Source organism: Sorex araneus, chromosome 2 (assembly GCF_027595985.1).
Source record: "Sorex araneus isolate mSorAra2 chromosome 2, mSorAra2.pri, whole genome shotgun sequence".
NCBI lineage: Eukaryota > Metazoa > Chordata > Mammalia > Eulipotyphla > Soricidae > Sorex > Sorex araneus.
The window spans coordinates 153,367,547-153,377,858 of NC_073303.1; the positions used below are offsets into that span (position 1 = coordinate 153,367,547).

A 10,312-nucleotide genomic window follows, 5' to 3' on the forward strand; every position below is an offset into this window, starting at 1 on the left:
TCAGCTGTGTGTAGTCAATAATTATGATTCTGTAGTTAAAAAAAGAATCTCCAATATTTCGCCTTAAAAGTCAGTATTTGACATTGCCATTCCAAAAATTTAGGGGAAAAGAAAATTAAGGGGATAACATATATGAGAGTTGTTAAAGAACTATGGACTGATTTGTGTTCTATGATAATGTAGATGGTATTCTGAGTTACTTACAATGTCTGAGAATTGCTTAATCCCTACAGAGATACACTTTTGAACAATGGAGGTAACACTTCCCAGGGACTTTGGTGAAGAGAACTTGACATTCTTCTCACCTAGGAAAAAAGTGGGCCTGTAAGGCAGATTGTGTTTTAATTGTTTTTCAAAGAGTGCTGATTTTATTAAACTTTAGACAAAATATCCAATCAGTGATAAGTGACAAGAAAGACATTAAAAGTGTAGTAAATATTGAAAGATTCTTTATCAGCAGACACCCTGGGTGAGAATAATAAAGTTTTTATCTAAATTGTTGTGGCAAGTCATTTACACAATTTTATTTATGACATAATTTTCATTGAATCTATCCCTTTTTCTAATATAAAAACCCATCTTTGTGGAACATTGATTTATCATTATACATGTAATAAAAAGGCCTACAGCACCCGGAATTCCTGGGCAGTTTCCCATCCAAGTACTAACCAGGCCCAGCCCTGCTTAGCTTCTGAATTCAGGCGTGCTCAGGGTAGTATGGCCCTAGTCATACAGATTGGAGCAATAGCACAGTGGGTAAGGCATTGCCTTGCACATGGCCAACCTGGGTTCAATTCCTCTGTCCCTCTTGGAGAGCCAAGCAAGCTACCGAGAGTATCCCACCCGCACGACAGAGCCTGGCAAGCTAAGCTCCCCATGGCGTATTCGATATGCGAAAAACAGTAACAACAAGTCTCAGAATGGAGATGCTACTGGTGCCCGCTCAAGCAAATAGATGAACAACGGGACGACAGTGCTGCAGTGCTACATGTAATAGATTTCAGCACAGTTTGCATTTCAGAGAGGAAAAAAATGTCATTTTGAGGTATGCTATCTAGAAAGAGGGGGAGAGATATAAAGAAGAGAATGGTAAATACAGAGTGTTTTTTTTTTTTTATCTTGTTTTGCTTTTCTCTAAAAAACTCACTCTGAGTTATAGAGTAAGAAGAGAAGAGAACACATAGTTTAAACATATGTGTTAGATGTTGCATCAGGTCTTTGGAGTGGATATCTCACTTAATTTGTCAAAATAAACATTTTTGTAGACATGTAAACACTCACATAATTGTTTTAGTGCATGGTTTGAGTCCGGTCCACTTTTTGCTCTTCTTTCTATTCTCTCTTTCTCTCTCTACCTCTGACAGTTTTAAATTTTAGCTATATTTTTTCATACCTATCACTTTCATTTATAATTAGATTGCTCCAAATTTATCACTGAAATTTAACTTATATTAAGCACCTAAGGTCTTTCTTTTAAGACTCTTTTGAACAATCGAGGTGACACTTCCCATGGACTTTTATTATTAAAAGAATCATTGATTTCTGAGGGAACATCATCTGGGACAACTAATCTCATACTCTTGTCTCACAGAATTCATTGATTGAGTGGATGGTGCCTTGGTACAGAACTGTTTTTATTTCTGTTTTTTGCTTAGACCAGGAAGTGGTAGCTACATTCATTAGACCAGTTTGGAATATGTACAGAAAGTCCAGTAAGGATTTCTGAAGGTTCCAATTTAATGAATCACTGTCACTGTCACTGTCATCCCATTGCTCATTGATTTGCTCTAGCGGGCACCAATAACATCTCCATGTGAGACTTGTTGTTACCGGTTTTGGCATATCCAATATGCCACAGGTACCTTGCCAAGGTCTGCCATGTGGGTGAGATACTCTCAGTAGCTTGTTGGGTTCTCTGAGAGGGGCGGAGGAATTGAATTTGGATCAGCTGAGTGCAAGGCAAACGCCCTACCCACTGTGCTATTGCTCCAGCCCAATTTAATGAATATTTAGAGAAAACTGAATTTCTATTCTTTCAGATATGTATGGAATCTCTTGGATCTTATCTAACTAATTAGTAGTATTTTCATATAAGGAATCTAGAAAGAAATAATAATATGAATCAATTTTCTATTAGCTAGTTAGCAAATAAAACTTTTTAAAAATGTATAATGCTTAAATCAAACTGTTAATATATAGTGTATGTCTAATCATACCAAAGGTTTTCCAAGCATCTTTCACCATTTTAAGTTAATCTTTATGGCAATTTAAATGAATTTTTGTGGTAATTTTGAAAAACAGAATTTGTGATAAAGACACATTAGGCCACAAATTTATTATTTGAATGGCAGCATCTTCATCCTCTTGCCATTGCATGATTAATCTTTTCTTAGTTGGTTTTAGACAACCCTCTTGATACTGCTTAGTCATCACCCATCGTTTTAAGTATTAGTTCCCAAGCATGAAAATCGAATCATAATATCTCAGAGTTGGCAAAAGTTTAAAACTTAGTTTGTAAAAACTATAACAAACTTATGTACAAATCATACTTTCCAGAAAATATTTTGTTTGCTACATTTCCCTGGAGCAGGAGTTTTCTTTATGAGGAGTCAGACACATGCACTTTAATTTAGCATAACCACAACAATAGGTACTCATAACAGATGGTGAAAAAGTTACTGATAGACCAAGTAAACATAACATAATTAATTCCAAACACACACATACAGATTCCTATATCTGAGAAATATACTTAAATTCTCATAACAGTGTTACTTTTTAGTGCAAGAAAGAACTTTTTTTCAGAATATACATTTAAAATGTTTTAGGAATCTACCTAAAGCTCTGGATCAGAATTCTGTATACTGTTTTTTTATAGTCAGTCTTATGACATTCTGAAATTTAGATTCAAACAAATATTCTTTGGATACATTTTCCAAGTTTCATTTTTGTTCAGGGAAGTTTAACCTATTATCATAACTCCCAGTGTGCACTCTGTATAATATTGGTGAAATAGTGTGGACCAAACTGCAGAGTAGAATTCAATGTACTAAACCTATAAATTGCTGATGTAGGAGTCAAAGAAATAGGATAGGCATTACGGCAATGCTTTAAATATTGTGCTGCACAATCCTCAGCACTACCAAGTCTAAGCAGAAAGATATTCTTAGGCTCTCACATTGAACCATCAGCAAATTTAGGTGACCTGGAGGCATCCCTGATACCTCATGGGAGACATTCCTCTCCCACATCTCCCACATCCCCAAAAAAATAAATTGAAGGTGTATCAGAACAATTGTTATTTATTATTCTTCCTTGATCCTTGGTATTGGTAATCTTTGAGGGTACTTTAGAAAAATATGGCCGAAGTGATTGCTGGTATACAAGCAAAAATGTGATAATGAAATGAAAATGATTCAAATCAGGAACTGTACCCTTTTTGATATCTTCAATTAGCAATGTGAATGTTCTTTAGATGGCCTTGAAGGAGTGGATCTGAATGACATACACAGAACTGAAACAGCTTTTGCTTTTAATTCTCTCATAGAAACTGCATTCACGCTTAGCAAAAATGAGCAATATTGTCCTAAGTCCTTGCACACATTTTGATTCTAACTTTGAGTTATACCTTTTCTGGAATTGAATCTTATCTTGAACAAAATCACCCTCATGGAGTTAGTCTGTATCAAGTTTTCAAAGCTACCATATGAAATTTTGAGCCAACTGATTATTAAAGACTTAGAACTTACATAATTAATAATAGAATTAGCAAAATTCACTTTATCACTATATCACCATCAAGCAGGCACCAGTAACGTATCTATTACACTAAGCCCTGAGATATTAACAGCCCCTCCTTACTCGTCTTTCCCAACTATTGGAGGTTCTTTCAGGGTAAGGGGAATGAGACCTATCGTTACTGTTTTTGGCATATCGAATATGCCACGGGTAGCTTGCCAGGCTCTGCCATGCGGGCAGGATACTCTCGGTAGCTTGCCGGGCTCTCTGAGAAGTATGTATATATCTTTTACTGTACTTGGGATATGAATATGCCATGGGGAGCTTGCAAGGCTCTCCCATGCGGGCAATAGACTCTTGTAGTTTGTCAGGTTCTCCAAGAGGGAGAACAAGTCTATTAGATGTCTATAGCTTCCGGGAGCTTGGTCTTATAGTCTCTGGATGTTGACCTTTGGTGGGATTACATGGCGCTGGGGGCAGTTTGTGGGTGTGGCTGCCAAGCTACTGGAAAATAGGGAGTCTGGGTGGAGAAGGCCCAGTCCCAATCCGAGCAGGCTCGGGGATCTCATTCCCGGGTCCCACACATCTGGGTTCCTCTGCCAGTCCCTTCATGCGTGAGGTTTGTCTGAACATGTTGAGAGTGTCCTTGAGCAAAATTAATTCTCATGAATATTTTGGCATCTGTAATTTAGTGTCTGAAACATACTGCTGTTGTCTTTTACACTCAGCAATTATTTTGGAAATTTATTCATATAACTTCATGTAAAACTGCTATTCTTTGTTGTTTGTGATGGTCCAAACCCAGAATTTTGTACTTAGGGGATACTTTTGGTGGTGCTCAGGAGATCGTGTGTATGAACTCAGGTCTTCTGCAGACAAAACCAGCACTCTGGTCCATTAATAGTGTAATAATACTCAAGGGCAACAGAAACAGAGGTCTTGTCTTCAATAGTAGCTTCTCATGGAAGAGGAAGGTGGGAGTAGGGAACCACCAGGACAATGCTGGATGAAAGACTTGTGGAGGGTGAGTTGTTAGAATATTTTATGCGTGACACCCTCCATTAGCAAGTTTATAAATCATGGTGCCTAACACAAACAGTTGAAAGTAAGCTATTGTATGAATATATAAAAATATATTTAGCTATTTAATTTTATTTGCTAGATTTAAAAAAACTAGCAAGTAGGAGATAAAGGGAAATGAAATATATGATGAATGATTCTGATTGTTCCACTTACAAAAATATAAGGGCTCCAAAATTAATTTATTCACATTAATTACTTTCTCTTCCTTTCTCTTCCTATTTACCCTGAGAAACAAAATACTAAAGAACTCTCTAGAAAAATATTTTGCATAGAATTGACTTTTAATGTCAAATCTTCCTCAATGCTTTTTTTCTTCTTCTAAAATATATGCTGCCTCATTTATTTAATGTTCTTTCTTAACTTTAATGAAATCGTTTGGAAATTTGTATTTTTGTCATTTGTGATACTTCATTAGGACTCTTTTATGTCTCCCATAGTGCTTTGCTTGTAGGAACTCTCTGATATTTTTGGTTTGAATTTGAAATAAGTTGCATTTATTATTCAGTTCTTATTAGAGGACCAGTGTGTTCTTGAGCTTCATTTGTACTGCTAAACTTTGGAGGAACATTTTTTTTCTAAAGTGATGATTTAGGAGGTTAATAATGATTTAAACACTTCCAAGAAGGGATCTACTTGTTATTCATTCTTTCCAGTGCACCCTTCCACCTTATTCTGCCATTGTCTACATGAAGTACAACAGCAGAATAATTGCTAAGTAGTTGGAGATCTTGAACTCAATTTACCAACTGCTGCAAAGTAGAAAAAAAGAAATTACATGAGCCATAGTTTCAATTATAAAATATTCATAGAACTGAGGTTCAATCTGTGTTACAATGACATGTTAATAAGACTTTTAAAAAGATAATTAAAAAACATATTTACTCTTAGGATGGGATTTTAAATCTATTATTCTTAATGTTGGCTTAAAGGGTAGTTTGGGATAATTTAAGTATAATATTATCAGATATATAGTTGCTTTTATGAAGGAAAACTTTTCATTTCCAATTCCATATGTATAACTATACTTTTCAGAATCTCCTTGTGACAAAAGTAAACATTAGTAGATATGTTTTGATATATGCTTGCACCTTTTTACTATAAATGTTTAATAGTTGCATAAATCTCCTTTGAATTGACTGAATTTTATTTATGGGCAAATAAATATAATAGTCATGAAATAATTACATTGTTTAAAGGAATTGGGGAATTCCGCGACTGAGTTGGATCTGTGAAGTGAAGGTATCTGCAAAGAATTAATGAGCTATAGAATTAGAGAAGTGTTTCTTCCATTATTTCTATACTCCATCATTTACTAACACTAAGTGCCTGTGAAAAATGTCACAGCCCCCTGTCACTTTACATGGAAAAATATATCCTCCGATTTTGGACTCTGCTTCTTTCAGTCTCGCTATTGTATTATGGAATAGTCTATTTGGGGTGGGGATGTTACTCCTGAAGTGTCAGAGGTATTATTTATTGGAACTGATATTTTATGACTTTATGTTCCTTGCCTGGTTTTTGAAGCTTTATCTTGGCTGATTATTCTACAGGGAGAAAAGAAATTATAGTATTTTTTCGTTGTTAATTTCCTAAGGCAAAACTCTGGAGTTCATAGGTATTTTATTAGACCTGCAGTGTGTAAGAATCAAATTGTGCATTACTCTGGTAATGCAATGGTCACCGTGACAAATTGCATTCAGTTATGAAGCAGTGCTTGTATCATGTTGAAGCCAGAGGAAGAAGGCATGTCACATAATAAAGAGCAGGTTTGTGGTCATGAGAACAGAGAACAGAGGTTCTCTATATATTATTTTAACCTGAACTATTTCAATTTAATCTTCTTTTACTAACACATTCGTTTAGAAATTGCAGGGAATTGGTCAACAGAGAGTGTCTTCTCTTTTGCATAAAACTATTGGACTGAATTCTGAATTATGGGTGTTTTAGCATCCTGTGTGTATTCATGTATATTGCTATTATTAGTCAGATACCAGACATCATTTTTGCTATTCCTTCAGTCTTCAAAAATTATTTTGTGAATATAATTCTGAAGAGAGTTGTGTTTAGATTTTATTATCAATTTTAACACTTACAAATCAAGAACTTTATAAATGTCACTTAATGCTAATTATAGCTTGGTAGAGAAGTTTTAACTCTATAGGTGGGCTAAAAGAAAATATAGAATTTATATATGTGGAAATATGTGTTACTGAAGTATCCATTTGGAGGTTGATTTTTTCAGAGGGAGATACTTTTGCTATTTTTTGCTTAAGCAGGAAATCAGCAATTCCTCCTTCCTTCCTCAAATCTGTTTTCAAAATGGAGATACCTTTGGGGCACATGACACAGGGTGAGAAAGCAGAGTACGGGAGTCGCAATTTTTTTCCAAGTGATATGAAACACCAATTTTCTAGGATAAACTATAAGTTCAGAGAAAATAGAATTTCCTAGCGTGTCAATTTTGGACATTCTCTGAATGTCCAGCAAAGAAAGCTGTGAATTGCTTCTGTCAGCATGACTGGCAGAAGCTCTTAAAACTGTTGACAGCTTGCAATTCTTGTGTGAACTTCTAAATTATTGACATTATTATGCACTGACTTTCATGTTAAGGCAATGGAAATAAATTAATACAAAATTTGAAGTAAAACCTCATGCTTAAAAATTAGTCTTAGAAAAATATAGATTTGTGTTCAGTGATGACTGAACTATATCAGGACATTAAACTTGAATTTGATTTTAAACTTTTTAAAATTTTAAGCAAACTCTTGGGATATCTATGTACTAGAACTTATTTTGGCTTACATTATGTTATTAAATAGCCCCTTTGGAATTATAAATTTGATAATATTGAGTTATGTTTTTACTCTATGGCTAAGGCTAAATACGTTTTGAATTTTGAACTGTGATTATCTAAATTGTTTTTATGCATTAGCTAGTTATATTCCTTTATACTAATTTTTTATTTAATAAAGCAAATTTGATTTGTCAGACTTATAATCTAGGTTCCCAGCTGGTAGCACTTATTTGTAATAATGCTTAAAGCTGAATGCTACCTTTTGATTAACAACTTATTTAGTCTACTAAAATTAGGTTTGGTTTAAATTCGAATTAATCTTTGATTTTTTTATGGTATTAAAGTGTAAAATATCACTCCACCTTGATAATAGAATGCAATTCTGTTATTTAATTTTTCTTTGAAATCAACTCTACTCATTAGGCTAGCTTGAATCTTCTAACTTCAGCTATACTGCTGGGGTGATTAAATTACTCACTATAAAATAATATAGAATGTAATAAACATTTATTACATCCTAAACATTATTTTGCTTTAATATTGAAAAAAATATACATTATTCATATTTTTGGAAATTTGGGTGAACTTTTGATATTATAATCTAGATTTACTCAACAATATCACTTCTGGGCTGGAGCGATAGCACAGCAGGTAGGGCATTTGCCTTGCATGTGGCCGACCCAGGATCGATTCCTCTGTCCCTCTTGGAGAGCCCAGCAAGTACCGAGAGTATCTTGCCCGCACACAGAGCCTGGCAAGCTACCTGTGGCGTATTCGATATGCCAAAAACAGTAACAACAAGTCACACAATGGAAATGTTACTGGTGTCTGCTTGAGCAAATCGCTGAACAATGAGATGACAGTGCTACAGTGCATCACTTCTTAAATATATACTTTATATAAGGTTTATTTTAACAAAACATTTGAACCTCTCTTGAGGCATAAAATTCAATACAATTCCCTGATGTTGAAGAAGTCACTATTTAGCAGGGAATACAAAAACACGAATAGTTAAAATATTATGTGCTTTGATATTTTGATTAATATGTGTTTTGATGTTATGTATGAGATAGGGAGAAAATGTGATAATAAATCTTATATGGAACCATAAGGGAAGACTACCATAGTCGTAGGACAGCATACTTAGGCCTTAAGTAAGAGTGTTATGTACCAGGCAGATGAAAGAACAATGAATGAACTTCCAGGAAAAATGCTGTCCTGACCTGCTCCTCATTTGGGGGACACCCCTTCGCGTGCTGACCCCTTGGAAGGTTCAGGGGACCCTGCTTTGCTCTCCAGAAGAATTAACAAGGGACAGTGGAGAACTCCAAGAAAATGTTTACTTCTCAGTGCTTCTCTCTTATAGTTCTCCCTTCTCTCCCCTGATTTGTTGATGGTGTTAACTGATTCTCTGGGACTATCAGCACAGCTGCAGCTCAGTGTCATCATGTGTTTGCAAGCTGCAGGTAGGGCCAAGGTTGAGACAATGGTCTCAGAGGTATGAGGGATTCCTAAGAACACTGTCTCGGCCTTTAAGGTTGGAGCTTTCTCACTGGCAGCTGAAGTTTTCCCATAGCACCATGTCCTCATGTAATCCCTCAAGGAGGGCTGCATAAACAAATGTCAGCCTAATCAAAGATATGGAATGTTTTAGTCTAGAGGAAATGGTGCATGGCATGTGTATGTTAAGGGAGATGGACTAGAAAGATGGCAGTATCAAAGGCTCAAAATCTACATGATATTTTGATGAACCTAAAACATTAAAATATTTTAAATTGAATTATTTTTAGATATGTCAAATCATGCATACGAAGACTCTGTTACTCCTTCCTGGTCCTTGCACTATCAGTCATTCTCCAAAGGACATAGGATGATTATTGTAACATGAGAGATGAAGTAACACGAGGGTAGGTTGTAGGGTAGCAGGAGAGATGGAGTGAACGTCCAAATGGGATGCAGGTTAGGGTTGAATAATTTTATGTTTATTAGCTTCTATTTAATCTGGAATTACAAAAATAGCAGATCAGTTGACACAATTGCTGAACATTCACATGTTTTCTCATTGAGATCAAGGATAAATACATGCATTGTGAATAAAACCAGCCTTACCAATGCTTTTTCTTCTCAGCTCCAGAACTAAGTTTCATATCTATATATTTTCTTGACTGTATAAAGTGGAGTTAAGAATAATTCTAGATACCCAGTCATTATTCCCTGTAAACCCTACAATCCTGAAAGTAATTCTTCCCTTTTAGCTTTTTCAGCTACTGTTATTTTTTTCTCACAGATGTGAGCTCTTAGAACTGGAGAAGAATTATTCTTATTATCTGATTTCTTCACTGCCTTATTATCATCTATGCTACAACATAAAATTCTAGGTTGTTCTTACTCTGGTTATTCTTCTTCCTCAAGGATTTTAGCCCTTGATACTTCAAGTGATGCAGCACAGTTCCTACCTCCGTTCTTGAACTCATTCTTAATTTGATGATAGTTTTCCCCAATGCTCTTATTGTTTATCTTAGCTATTTTTACCACCTGTATTACTTTAACCATTATCAATAGCAGTTGATTTGTTTGCTTATGCATTTGTTTTAAATCTATATTTTGGCACTGAAAATTTTTTAAATTTAGTTTTACAGTACCAGTAATGATAGTATTTTATACACAACACAATCCAGCACTACTCCTAATTCCATA

At 35.1% G+C, this 10,312-nt stretch overlaps 1 pseudogene; it reads right to left on the reverse strand.

The window, feature by feature from the left end:
• Positions 1-620: 620 nt before the first annotated feature.
• On the reverse strand, positions 621-729 carry LOC129403055 (5S ribosomal RNA; annotated as a pseudogene).
• Between the last annotated feature and the right edge of the window lie 9,583 nt (positions 730-10,312).